Raw genomic sequence first — 15281 nt, 5'->3', positions numbered from 1 at the left:
AACGCCCTGGTTACCCCAGAACACTTACAATGAACAGTGAACTGGAAATTTGACCTGCTACCCGAGTCCTTTGGTTAAACACGTGCTCTAAGTGTTATTAACAGGTTAAGGTGAAAAACAATAAAAAGGAAAGGATGTATTTCATTAAGTATATAAAATGCTCATGAGCTATTCAAAACATTTACAAGTTATTTACAACTCAAAAAGGTCACTACTGTTTCAAATTTACAAACCCACCGACCTAAGCGGCAAAATAGGGTAAACCCCCTAGTTCCTCTGAGAACTCCTTGGCCGTGGTGGTCAAGCGGCCGCATATGTACACATCACCACCTAAGCTCTCCACTCAAGGCTGGGTGAGCTTTTCTTTCCCTTCACATGCACCACATAGCACCCATGAGCCGAGGCCCAGCAAGAAAACACAATATAGCATGATATAATATCAACAATGATCATAATAATCATTCAGGACTATCAGTCAAAACATATAGGTGACAGTCGCAAAAGCCACTAAGATGGGGACAGTTCCCTTTAGCCATGTGACGATAAGGTCACCAGGGCTTAACAGATAAGTAAACCTTTCTTTAGCTTAACCAGGATAGGTGCATGGTGACTGGTCACCTACATAACCTTCCTCATGACCATAGAGTCATAACCCTGGAACATTGTTCCCTAACCATGTGACAGGCAGTCACCTGGGCCGTAGGACCTGGCTCTGAGTAACTAGTCTTAGACTAGCCAAGCGCTTATAAGTTCATCGACCTTAGGGTCGGTCCAGTGTTAATGCCTTAGAGCCATTCAACATTGATATCGATTAGATCTAATCTTCATTCGGCCCTGCGTTTAGGATGCTTATGCCGTATCTGACTCTTAGGTCAGTGTCCCTGACTAGTCAGTGCCATATACAAGTAAAAAACATTCACCAGCATTTAATATGAAATCCATGTCCACATTTATCAATCAACATGCCTCAATAACAAATACGCATGTCATATATACACAGGGTGCAATTTTCTTGCCTCAGATTCGAGCTAGAATGAATAAAAGAACGACCCTTGAGAACGATCAACCTTTAGTCCTTTAGCGGTCACCTAGTCATAACCAAATATAGGATACCATCAATAAATATGATCAACATACGTTCTCAAACCAATATCTAGCCTCCGGTACATCAATCCAAACTAATCCAGGTAGTAGGAATGATCCCGAGGCCTAAAACCATTTTCTCGGGGCCAAAACACTCAAACGGGCTCAACCCTGCTCAAGAGCCGCGGCCCTGGCACCTTGGCCCGCAGCCCCCAGCCACCACTGAAGCAAGGGCCGCGGCGCCCTACATCAAGGGCCGCGGCGCCCTACATCAAGGGCCGCAGCGCCCAGCAAGAGCAAACTCGGCCACCTGCTTCTTCAAGATAGGGTCGCGGCGCCCAAGAACAAGGCCGCGGCCCCCAACCCAAAGACACTCCCAAACACGTTTTTCTTCATTCCAAACTCTCCAAAATCATACCTAAACATTCCCAAATCATCAAATCAAAGTTCCCAAGCTTCCCAATGGTCCAAAAGCATCAAAACCCAAGGTTCAAACGAACCAAAAACTCAATGATTCGCAAAGCCCAATTCAAAGCTTAGAAACTCTAAAAGCTCAAAACTTTAAACTTAGATTACCTTCGATTAGGTTGTTTCCCATCAAATCCTTCGGTCGAGAAGCTTCTAATCTTTCCTAGGATCGCTATGCCTCGATCCTCGCTTGATTCCGACTCCTAGAACTCGAGATGTCTTCGAAAACACTTCGAACGGTGAAAATGAACTACGGGAAGAGAATGAGAGGTTTTCTAACGTACGTTCTATTTGACAAGCTACTTCAAGCTTAAGTAACCTCAAATAAAACCTAGTGCTCGGGGTCCCAAAAACACCCCCGGGGACAGTACAGTCAAAACTTCCAGAATTTCATCCTGATCTCAAATACTCCCAATTTATCATCAAATAAAATTCCTATTACCCCATAATTGACCCCGTTATGAAAAAACCGCTAATCCATTATATAGGACCGTCTCATGCCGAATAGCTCGAATATATCTCCATAATAATGGATTCTCATTCAAAAATCACAATATGCGCCCAAATATACAAATATACCCTTAACGGGCCAAATTACCTGAACATCATAATATTCAAATGTGGACCCACATTCATGCATATAACATTGTATTATAATATAATTCATATAAACATGCATATTATCATTTAATGGCATAATTAAACAGTTATGGCCCTCCCGGCCTACTAATCCTGCCATTAAAAAACATCGGAGGATTCGGGGCATTACAAATGGGAGAGATAGGGGTGAGCTTATAAAGCCCAGCAGGAAAGCAACTACTAACATAGGACCCAAAAGTTTAATACAACCCCTACATGGTTAGCTTTGAAAACAAAACATACATCATCATGTGTAAACCAAAATAGACAAACCACAAATAATCATAAGAGCATAGTTACAACTGCACATCACACCGTCCACTAGATCCCTAGTTCCCGTTACCCACCATAGAAAATCTGACATCCTAAACTGGGTAGCCGGACCTGATAACCACCACAAAGGGGAGGCTTAAAACACTTCCTGTATACAGATGCTAGGTCTTTACACGTACAGGTGAGTGGACACCTGATCTACCTACGATGACACAGAGACTAGGTCGTGAAACAACAACATGCACAAATCATGATCACTATGGCTCTCATCGGTATAACCAAATGCAGGTAAACATAAAAAGAAAGAAACATATTCCCTTTATATTTTAGAAAATTTGGCAGCATAACAGCTGCATTTGAATAAAACTCAAAAATCATAATCTGCATAAATAAGTGAACAAAAATATATTTGGCACCCAGTGCCCTAAGAAACTATCAGAAAACATGCATATTAAGTTTTCAAATTTTCAAACATTTTATAAATATCAAAATTGGAATATGTTTAATGCAATTCAATACGAGTAAAATAATTCCAGTAGTCAAGTTGAGTGCCTACCTCTTTAGATACCTCCCTAGAATTTAATCTGAGCCCAAAGCGACGCTCCTAAGCTTAACGATGATCTTTGAGTGATTTAGTCCGATTTTAATATCACGTTTTTCCTACATGCACCAAATGAGAAAACTATTATCATCATAGCATTCCTTATTCGAAATCGTGTCCAATGACATATAATATGACCATATTTAAAATGTCAAGTTCCGGAACCTCACCCAAGCGGTGCACGATTTCAGTTGGTGGTGGTACCGGAAACGTCAACGAATATATGCATGCCATATATCAAAATGAAAGTACAACATGAAAGTACAGCTCCTTCACCCAAATGACCTCCGATGTCGCCGAAAAATGCTTCCAAAGGGGCGAAGATACCCAAAATCTCGCCGGACAAAAATGGCAAGTTGACCAGAATGGCTTAGTGGGCGACGATCCTCTCGCGGCGCTAATTCCAACGATACCACCCACTCGCTAAACAGTGGTCGGAATTCACCAAAAAGTCACCTCAAAGTTTCGACGGCAAAACTTCAGAGTGGCCGTACAGGCGCGTCCTTGCTCCGATGGTCACCAAACTTTGGGGTTGCCGTCGTCGCCGGTCGGGGAAGCTGCAGCACCGGTGCGTGTCGGAAATGGTGGGCAGTGGTGGCTGGGTCTGGTGCCTTGCCATGGCTTGCCGAAAGGAAAGCAAGGAAGAAAAGAAAAGAAGAAGAAGAAGAAGAAGAAGAAGAAGAAGAAGAAGAAGAAGAAGAAGAAGAAGAAGAAGAAGGAGAAGAAAGAGAAACGGGGTCGAGAGGGAGAAGAAAAGGAAAAAAAAATTAAATATATAATTTAAATTAATTAATTAAGTTTTTTTTCCTCCTATTTTTGACTTTTTCAACCTGAAAAAGTCTCACGTTTCACATTCTTCCCTGCTTAAAGAAATTTAGTCCTAAAATTTTCAAAGTACAACCTCAAGCTGAAAATTAAACAAATGAGGATACTTCTCATACAACTCCAACTCTAACTCCCAAGTAGCCCCGTCTTCTCTATGGTTCCGCCATAAGACCTTGACTACGGGAATCTCTCTATTCCTTAGCCTCTTTAACCCTCTCGCTAGAATTCTGATAGGTTGTTCTTCACATGTCAAGTCCTCTTGAAGAGGGATAGCCTCATACTCAATGATGTGCGATGGGTCTGGAGTATACTTCCTCAGCATCGACACATGGAACACATTGTGAACATGCCCCAACCGCACTGGTAAGTTCAATCGATAAGCGACCTCCCCATCCCTCTCGATAACTTTGAAAGGTCCAATATACCTCGGGGCTAGCTTACCCTTCACTCCAAATCTCGTCCCACCAAGCATGGGAGTAACTTTCAAGAAGACATAGTCACCAACCTCAAACTCAACTTCTCATTGGAGGAGATTGGCATAACTCTTCCGATGACTTTGAACAACCTTAAGTCTCTCTTGGAAAAAAAATTACTTTGATCTTCCCAGTAGTACTAGCAATTTGAGATCCAATTGTGACATTCTAATCTGGTTCTGCTCAACACAAAGGTGATCTGCATGGTGTCCCATATAAGGCCTCATAAGGAGCCATGCCTATACTGGCCTGGTAGCTATTATTATAAGTGAATTCCACCAACGACAAGTGTTCTCCCCAGCTACCCCCAAAATCCAAAATACAAGAACGAAGCATGTCCTCCAAAGTTTGGATAGCCCTCTCAGACTGTCCATCTGTCTGAGGGTGGTGAGCAGTGCTCAAGTTAAGTTCAGTTCCTAAAGCGTCCTGCAATGCTCGCTAAAACCTTGATGTAAATCGAGGATCTCTCTCAGAAAAAATGCTGGAAGACAACCCATGCAGTCGAAGTATATTACCCACATAAAGTCGAGCTAGTTTAGAAGCCTTACAATCCTTCCTAATTGGAATGAAATGAGCAGATTTGGTCAAACGATCAACAATCAACCGGATAGTGTCATGCTTTAATGGTGTTAATGGTAATCCCATCACAAAGTCCATCGTGATCTCGTCCCACTTCCATTCTGGTATAGGTAAAGGTTGAAGCAACCCTGAAGGTCTCTGGTGCTCAGCTTTAAGCTGTTGGCAAACCATACACTTAGCTACAAAGTTTGCCACATCTCTCTTCATACCTTCCAACCATACAGTAATTTTTTTTTTTCAAGTCATGGTACATCTTTGTGCTTCCAGGATGTACAACGAACTTAGACCTATGGGCCTCAATCATAACAGGCTCTCTAAGATCAGGGATATTTGCAACGACTAATCTTCCCTTGTGGTATAAGAATCCTTTAGCATTTACTGTCCATCCATCTAACTGCTCACAGTTTTGGATTCGATTCTAGATAAGTCTCAATTTCTCATCTTGCCACTGACATTGCTTAACTTGTTGAAGTAGCAATGTGTAGCAACCACATTTAATTTTCCATGATGATATTACAAAGTGAAATCATAATTTGCCATGTACTCGACCCGTCTTCTTTTCCTCAAATTCAAGTCTCTTTCAGTAAAGAGATACTTTAAACTTTTATGATCAGAATATAATTCAAACTTTTCCCCATATAAGTAACATCTCCAAATTTTTAAGGCAAAAATCACTGCTGCATGTTCCAAGTCATGTGTCTTCAATTGGCGTGAAACATAGGCAACAACCTTGCCATTTGGCATGAGAACTCCACCTAAACCAGTACCAGAAGCATCAGTGAATACCACAAACGGTTCATCACTATTAGGCACACCAAGAACAGGCGATGTAGTCAACCTCTTCTTAAGTTCTCTAAAGGCTTCTTTGCAACTGTCATTCCACACGAACTTTAAATCCTTTCTGGTTAGCTTTGTCAAAGGCATAGAAATTCAAGAAAAATTCTCCACAAAGCGACGGTAGTAACCTGCTAACACAAGAAAACTTTGAATCTCAGTAACGTTCTTTGATATTTCCCACTGCAAGATAGAATCTATCTTCGCATGAATCCACAGTAATGTCCTCTTGATATTTTACATGCCTTAAGAATTTGACCTCAGTTATGCAGAAGTCACATTTTTCTTTCTTAGCATATAATTGATGGTCCCTCAAAGTTTGCAACACAATTGTTTAATGTTCTGTATGGTCCTCAGGTGTCTTGGAATACACCAAAAGGTCATCAATAAAAACAACCACAAACTTAACCAAATAGGGTCTAAAGATTCTATTCATAAGGTCCATAAATGTTGCAGGTGCATTCGTCAATCCAAATGTCATCACCAAAAACTCAAAGTGTCCATAACGCATTCTGAAATTAGATTTAGGAATATCCTCTTCCTAAATCCTCAATTGATGATAGCCTGACCTTAAGTCAATCTTGGAAAAACACTTTGAACATATGATCTGATCAAACAACATATATATCATTGGCAAAGGATACTTGTTCTTAATTGTCATCTGAATTAATTTCTTATAATCAACGCACAATCACATGGATCCATCAGATTTCTTGGCAAAAAAAATTGGAGCTCCCCATGGGGAAGTACTGTTCCTGATGTACCTTATCCATTAGCTCACCCAATTGCTTTTTCAATTCATCCCACTTTGCATGTGCCATGCGATAAGGGGGTAGTAGAAACTGGTTGAGTCCTGGGAATCAAATCAATGCAAAACTTGGTCTCTCTATCAGGTGGTAGTCCTGGAAAATCCTCAGGAAACACATCTGAAAAGCCACTAACCACTGATATCCAAGGAAACTTGTCTAGAGGCCTAGACTCATCCTTAATTGCAAACAGACTCCCATAACACTCTAAGTTTCTTTTCCCATCTATACATGCCTTAAGGATAGGATCTTGCCTTATTGCACTCATGTTGGCTCGATATACAATGAAATCTCCACTTGGAGTTAAAAGAGTCAACATTTTGCGTGAGCAATCAATAATGGTTTGGTACTTAGACAACCAATCCAGACCAAGAATCACATCAGCTTGTTACATAGGTAACACCATCATGTTTCCTAATAAATTATGCCATTCAAACACAATACAACCGATTTGCAGATGGTTGATACTTCACCATACCCTCCCATAGGTACACTCAACTGCAATGTAGGACTAAAAGTTCCCCAACTCAAACACAACATGCTAGCAAAAATTAATGATATACATGAATGAAATGCACCGGTATCAAATAATACATGAGCCCAAGAGTGTGAGATAAGAACCACACCATCCAAAACTCATTGGCATGCTCCTCCTTTCACATCATAACCACCAAGAGCATAGGCTTGACCAGAGGCTGTTTCCTTTGCTTTCCCTTTTCCTTGACCATGATGGTTTGTACTTGCACTAGAACCTCCTCCTAGATTGAACCCTCTCTAACTTCCAGCAGAAATAGGAGTTTGAAAACTCAGTGAGCACCCCTGGTGGAAATCCTGAACCTTGGGGCTAGAACTGATGTTGATATTTGAATTGTTGCCCCCGTGTGGGGGTGAAACCATAGGATGAAGTCTGAGACTGGTTACTCTTAGGTTGTCCTGTGAAAGGAGTAGACCTAGCATAACTCCATATGGGTCCTCCAGGTGATGGTTGGAACCTCTGTTGTCATGTGGGCAATCTTTCTTCTTATGACCCTGTTGGCCACAACTAAAACACCCATACGACCCAATTCGAGTCGTTCCTAAAGATCCACTATTATTGCTACCCCTACTAAGTTTTTGTCCTAGGGATAACCATCGCCCTTGGTTCTTCTTGTTCATTTTCCTATCATTTCCTCTTTCTCAGGCCGGATTCTTTCTTTCAATTCCTTCTTGATGAGCCTTAGTCTGTAAGGCTGCTGTCACACACTCATTCAAATTTCCAAAGGTCATAGGGCAAGTGGACCCTATGACCTTTGGAAGGGAGTAAGGGATTGTGGAATTGCTCAATTAAAAGAGGTTGATCGACCGTACCGACATAAGCATAGGAAGATAACTCTACAAACTTCATGTAGAATTCATTCACTCACATCCATCATTATCTAGTCATTTTGTGATCTCATCAACCTTTCATTGATCTTAATCAATCAAATGATCCAATCAAGTCCACCTATGAGATGGGTTAAAATTTTGTTCTTCCAGAACCCATCTCAAAATTTCCTCAAGTCATCCCATTAGCTCCACTCATTCTACTTAAGGCTTCCTACCAATCCGGTGCACTCCTTTCCAACTTGGGCACATTAATATTAACATGATACTCCTTAGGTGTTCTCACAATGTTTAAACTCTTATTTATTTGCCTCGACCATCTTTCTGCAACCATGGAAGTTTTTCCCCCTTTAGAGTTAGGCATTTGAATCCGATGGAAGATCTGGAAGTGATTGCTCTATCGGGCAGCTGGATCCATCTGTTGGGCAGGAATGCTTCTCAAAGCCTCAAGAATGGCGTTCACAGGCCATGCAACTCACGAAGAGGGAACCTCAGCCTCAAGGACATCATCTGCAAGCCTTCTCCTTGTTGTCCTTCCTTTCGGAGGCATTTTCTTAGGTCACTAAATAAAAAGCTAACTAGTTAGTGAGGAATGGATCCTATCTATATACATACGCCTTTATAGATCAAAATACTTTATTTTAAAATAAATTTAAACTATTTGGTGACAAACTCCGAGGTATTTAAACCAGGTGCTCTCATACCATTTTTCTATCACAACCCGAGCCCTAGGCCGTGGCAGATTTGTAATATGCATAACTTGGGTGGTCAAAGATCAAACTTTGACCCTTGTTGGAAAATAGTCTTTATAAATGATCAATTAATTTATATTAAATCGTACTATAATATAAGTTAAAATAATGAAATAACTCATATAATTATATATAAAAATATTAGTGATAAATGATCATTTATCATTATACATAAAACAATAATATTCCCACAGTTATGTAATCACCACATAGTTAAATTTAATAAGTCATAAACATCCAAAATAATACTTAGCATCCACCATTCATCATCACTAACTATTTCATAGCTCATTCAGATATATCGATCATTAAATTCGAAGTCGAATACATATATAATGCTCAAAAGATAAGACAATGACACGAAATAGAAATAGGCTAAACACAATAGCTCCATCGATAATTCATCTTTTTCACGTTCGCGTTACTAGGCTCCTGGAATGGGAGAGATAGGGATGAGCTTATAAAGCCCAGCAGGAAAGCAACTACTAAAATAGAACCCAAAAGTTTAATACAACCCCGGCATGGTTAGCTTTGAAAACAAATCATACATCATCATGTATAAACCAAAATAGACAAGCCACAAATAATCATAAGAGCTAGTTCCCGTTACCCACCATAGCAAATTCGACATCATAAACCGTGTAGCCGGACCTGATAACCACCACAAGGGGGAGGCTCATAACACTTCCTGTATATAGATTCTAGGTCTTTACACCTACAGGTGAGTGGACAACTGATCTACCTATGATGAAACAGAGACTAGGTCGTGAAACAACAACATGCACAAATCATGATCACTATGGCTCTCATCGGTATAACCAAATGCAGGTAAACATAAAAAGAAAGAAACATATTCCCTTTACATTTTAGAAAATTGGGCAGCATAACAGATGCATTTGAATAAAACCCAAAAATCATAATCTACATAAATAAGTGAACAAAAATATATTTGGCACCCAGTGCCCTCAGAACAGATCAGAAAACATGCAGATTAATTTTTCAAATTTTCTAACATTTTATAAATATCAAAATTGGAATATGTTTAATGCAATTAAATTCCGAGTAAAATAAGTCCAATAGTCAAGTTGAGTCCCTACTTCTTCAGATACCTCCTTAGAATTTAATCCGAGCCCAAAGCGACGCTCCTAAGCTTAACGATTATCTTAGAGTGATTGAGTCCGATTTTAATATCACGTTTTTCCTACGTGCACCAAATGAGAAAATAATTATCATCATAGCATTCCTTAATCAAAATCATGTCCAATGACATATAATATGACCATATTTAAAATTTCAAGTTCCGAAACCTCACCCAAGCGGTGCACAATAACAGTTGGTGGCGGTACCGGAAACGTCGACGAATATATACATGGCATATATCAAAATGAACCTCTCAATGAGTACATCATGAAAGTACAACTCCTTCCCCCAAATGACCTCCGGTGTCGCCAGAAAATGCTTCCCAAGGGGCGGAGATACCCAAAATCTCGCCAGAGAAAAATGGCAAGTTGACCGGAATGACTTAGTGGGCGACAATCCTCTTGCGACATTGATTCCAACGGTACCACCCACTCACCGAACGGTGGTCGGAGTTCGCCGAAAAGTCCCCTCAAAGTTTCGACGGCAAAACTTCAGAGTGGTCACCAAACTTTGGGGTTGCCGTCATTGTCGGTCGGTGAAGCTGCAGCACCAGCGCGTGTCAGAAATAGTGGGCAGTGGTGGCTGGGTCTGGTGCCTTGCCGAAAGGAAAGCAAGGAAGAAAAGAAAAAAAAAAGAAGAAGAAGAAGAAAGAGAAAGGGGGTCGGGAGGGAGAAGAAAAGGAAAAAAAACTAAATATATAATTTAAATTAATTAATTAAATAATTTTTTCCTCCTATTTTTGACTTTTTCAACCTGAAAAAGTCTCAGGTTTCACAAATGTTGCCAAATTTTATCTAGAATTAAGTATTATTTTGTTAGTTTTAAATTGTGTTGTGCTTGTTTGATTAGTTTGATGAAATGGACAGATAATTATGTTGCTAATATGTAAGAACTGATGCCCAATTTTCGTAGAAGTGCTTAATCATTTATTTAAATATTGTTGTCCACAATAATTGGATAATGTGACATGTGGATACTACATCGTGAAGATATTAAAGGTTATGATTTAACATCCATGTCCAAAATATTACTTGCAGAAAACATTATATATTTATCAAAGTTTAAAATTTATTTGTTAAACTATATATAAATGTAATCAAATAATTAACTAATTTATTTTACTTTGTATTTTTTTGTAGCTGAAACCTACACCATATACACAAGCATAAATTGCTGAGATGCATGCGACGCATGTGCACTGTTAATCTAAAGTCACCAACCACATTATCATAATTATTAGGTTTTATTTTACTTTTACTTTCATATCATGGCTAGCTAATGCAACATTTGTTAAATTTGTATATGTCAAATAAATATTGTTTATTTTGTATATGTCTAGTGCTAAAACATAATATAAATACATAGTTTATATCATTAAAAATTTATAGTTTAAAATTTTATTTAATCATCAAAATATACCATATAAGTATATACATTAGCAATTATGTAAATAAATTTAGTCAATTTGACTTTGTCAATAATATTTAATACTACTAATTATTAATCAATATTTATATATATATAAATGTTATTAGTTAAATATATTATTCATATAATAAACAAAAAATAGAAAAACCTATGATGTCTCTGATGGGGAGAAGCAACAGACTTTCAAAGTCTCCCCTTGGGAGAAATCTTAGGTGCTCTCTCTCTTACACCCCACGTCTCTCAAGGAGAGACGTCATAAGGCAACTTACAATTACTTTTGTTTCAACTTCTCTTCTTATGGAAGACATTGTAGACTTTCAATGACTCCCATAAGAAGTCATAAAGTCCCAATTTTTTGTACTGCATATGCATAATAAAGAAAACAATACGTCATTCAAACTGAACAAATGAAATTTAATTGATTATCATATTGGGAATCATTCCAGTTACTAAGACATTCCAGCATTGGATCAATAATCTTCCCTTCGCAAATAGCAGAAAACACCTTGTCAAAATCCTCTCCTTGAGAACTAACATTCTCACCTGTACGAAAACTAGTCCCCAACTCCTCTCTCACAAACTTCTACAATGGATAAATCAGACCTATAATCCTTGATCTAATTCAATATGGCTGGATTTCCACTTTCAAGAGCAACCCTTGAACTCTCAACCTCTATAGGCAAAAGGGTCTTCATTTATTGTTGAAAAGCTATAATCTTTTGGAAGATTGAAGTGTTTGAATTCTTGTAATTATCACTATTTGACAAAGCTCTTGTTCGACTAGTACTTACCTTAGTTTTCTACATCAGTGGATAGGCATAACAACAAGGATCATCTATGTAGGCAAATACATATTCATTGTCTACCACTTTAAGAAGATCATTATGGCAAGTGTCCACCTTAGAACATTGTAAGCCACTTGGCTCACAGTGTAGTTCTTAACTGTGTGCTTCAAATTCTGAAGACATGAGCTTGAGAATATCAATAGCTTCGACAATCTTTCTTGATGATATCATTCCCAATGAATTCACATATTGGTTGTGTTCTTCAACATTTTGGACATGGATAGTGACCAGATTAGCATGATATTGAAACTAAGAACAGTAAGAGGCCATGGAAATTTCAGCTCCCATGAAACCATAGTCCAAACTTGGGTTGCGGCCACCAAAGAGATTTGAAGGCAAACATTGTTGTAAAAGTCATTAACAAGCTCAGAAAATTGGGCAAACATGATCTTCTTGAGCAACATCCAAATGGGTGTTATTCATTGAAACACCAATTGGGGTTCCTTAGAAATTTCCACCATGGATGGTCTTATTCCTAGTAATGCAAATCAAAGGGTTGTCGTTCACTTAGTTATTCTCTCTTCCAATTGTCTTGATCATGAATCTAACCACTCCTATTTGTTTTCCAAGCCATTGGGGTGAATTCCTGATCGCATAACAATTTTTTTTTGGCTTTTGAAGAGGATCCATCTCATGAAGCTTCTGAGAACCTTTAATATAAGAGTTTCCATCCAAAATGTGTTCCATAATAGCTGGAGCCACAATTTGACCAGGGTGGAGCTTCAACTTATTATTAGTCAAGTACTTTGTGAACTTGAGGTTACCATGCATCACTTCTGCAAAAATGGCTGACATGATTTTGACCAACACAACAAGAATGTTAGCCTCATAAAGAACAATAATGCCTTCTTTGGCTGCAACTCAAAGAACCCAGAATCGATGCTAGCACCGTTGAAAGCTTCTTCTGCGGTGAGTGACTCACCTTTGGGGCCAACATCTTTGGAATTAAGCCTACCAATGAGTAAACCAACAATGTAGGAGAGTGGTACAAGGTCACTTGAAGCAGTGATTGTACCACGCAGAGGCTAACATGGGTGACTTCGTGGTAGAGGAGCTTGGCCATGGCTTCCAAAATCTAAAATATATCTAATATCGGAGTAGCCTTGGAGAAGGTTGTTGATTCTATCATGAATTCCTGCTCTTGTTGCCGAGTGTGGCAGAGTTTGTGATGACTTAGTTTAATGGATAAATATTCCAACGTTCGGGAATCTTAAAAAACAAAAACTAAGTGTTCCAGAGAAATAGTAAAGGTATATATATTAATTTTGAAAAAACATACACTATATGTGAAATTATATGCAACTTTTGTTTATTTAATGATGGAATGAGTTGCTTCAAAATAAAAAATAAAAAAATTTGAGGGACTGAGTTAACTTGGCCGAATCCAATTCCAACTAAATATTAGTGTGAACAAATAATTGCATTCATTGTACAATATATATATACCGAGAACTCTCGGTAGATGGTAATAACATATCCCCAGCGTGCGACCCTTCTTCTCTCCCTTTCCCTGTCATTCTGGATAATCCATCTCTCTCTCTCACTAAACACCAGCTCTCTCTCACTAAAATCTCTACTTCCAAGTCCTCTCTCTCACTAAACTTGATTTTTCTCTCCATTTCAACGTGAATGTCTATTTCTCTCACTTATATATATATATATATTTGTACAAATTTCTAACCCATATTTTGGTTTTGGGGATTTTGTGTTCAAGGTATTTTTGGTGCGATTTTTCTCCTTTTAGTGGACGATTTCAAGTTGGCGGACTATTTCAAGCTTCAAGGGTAATTTTCAAGGATTTTTTTTCAATTTTTATTAGATTTTTTTATATTTATATAAAACTTGTTATATTTTGTATAGAGATTATGGTTTTTGTTTTTTTTTTAATTTGTTTTATTTTTTATATAAAAAAATAAATAAATATTTGTTTTAATAAAAATCTATTATTACTTTATATAGTTAAATAAAAACGTATTAGGGTGTGATTATTTTTATTTTTTAGCTTTTTAATATAAAATAAATAAATATTAAGGTGTAATTATTTTTGTTATTAAATTATTAAAATGTTTTATTAGGGTGCATTAGGGAAGCCGCCCTATATTTAAAATTTAGTGTAATTAAGAGTAATTACTTGAATTAACATCTTTATTTAATCACGCAATTACATAGTAACCATGTAATTGGAGATAATTGAGGGGTCTCAATTACACTCTGAAATTTTCATAGGCCTCATAAGAATTTTGTATATATTTATTAATTGTTAAGGGTTAGAAATTGTAATTTAATAATTTGTGTGTTAAGTGTAAATTGTGTGAATTAATTTTTATTTATTTAAATTATTTTGTGAATTTTGTGCATGAGCTTGGATTAGGTGCATGAGAGTGCATGGTTAGTAGTGATAGGTTTGTGTACTTGTGCGTGTGTATGTACATGGTATGCATGATGAGCATGCAAAAGATTTCCATTCATTTTAATTTCCCTATACTTAAATTTATAAAAGAAAGGAATTCTAGAACACTTGTGTTCACACAAGTGTAAATTTGGAAACCAAGACATGTTAGAGAGAGAGAGAGAGCGGTATTGTAACGCCCTACTACCCTAGAGTCGTTACCACGGGAATTTAAAAATGTATCATTAGCTCGCTAATCGAGGTATTTGACCAAAAAATGTGGTTAACTAAAATGAAGACTCACTTAAACAAGATTTTTGTATAAAAGGGGTTGGACATTCATCTAAATTATAGAAGTATTACATTGGGATCCCAAAACAATGTTTAGAAATGTATTTACATCTCAAAAGGGAAATATTGTCAACCTAGGCGACAAAACTAACTCCTACAACACATTCATCAGAATAACCCTTGTTGTGGCAGCTAGGTTGGCCGAACATGTACACACCACTCCATGCCCTCCAACTCATGGTTGCTCGACCCTTTCCTTTCCTTTACCTGCACCACAGAGCTTGCGTAAGCCGAGGCCCAGCAAGAGAACCTCAAAGCACAACATACGACAATTTATCTCAATAATTAAATACTTAATCAAAGGCAATACACAAACTACAAATTGTTACTGGGATACACGATGGCACAACATAAAAACATAACATCACATAAACATAACAACATGACATCACAGCAGTATGACAACATGTAAACACAACAACACAATATGATA

General features: G+C 37.9%; 1 pseudogene; it reads right to left on the bottom strand.

Annotated features, from left to right (window-relative positions):
• Positions 1 to 12063: 12063 nt before the first annotated feature.
• LOC133832793 (phenylalanine ammonia-lyase 1-like) lies at positions 12064 to 13727 on the bottom strand (annotated as a pseudogene).
• Positions 13728 to 15281: the final 1554 nt, after the last annotated feature.

The sequence above is a fragment of the Humulus lupulus genome, chromosome 4 (assembly GCF_963169125.1).
Source record: "Humulus lupulus chromosome 4, drHumLupu1.1, whole genome shotgun sequence".
NCBI lineage: Eukaryota > Viridiplantae > Streptophyta > Magnoliopsida > Rosales > Cannabaceae > Humulus > Humulus lupulus.
Note: the sequence above shows the minus strand (reverse complement) of the source record. Positions and strands in the feature narration are given on the sequence as shown.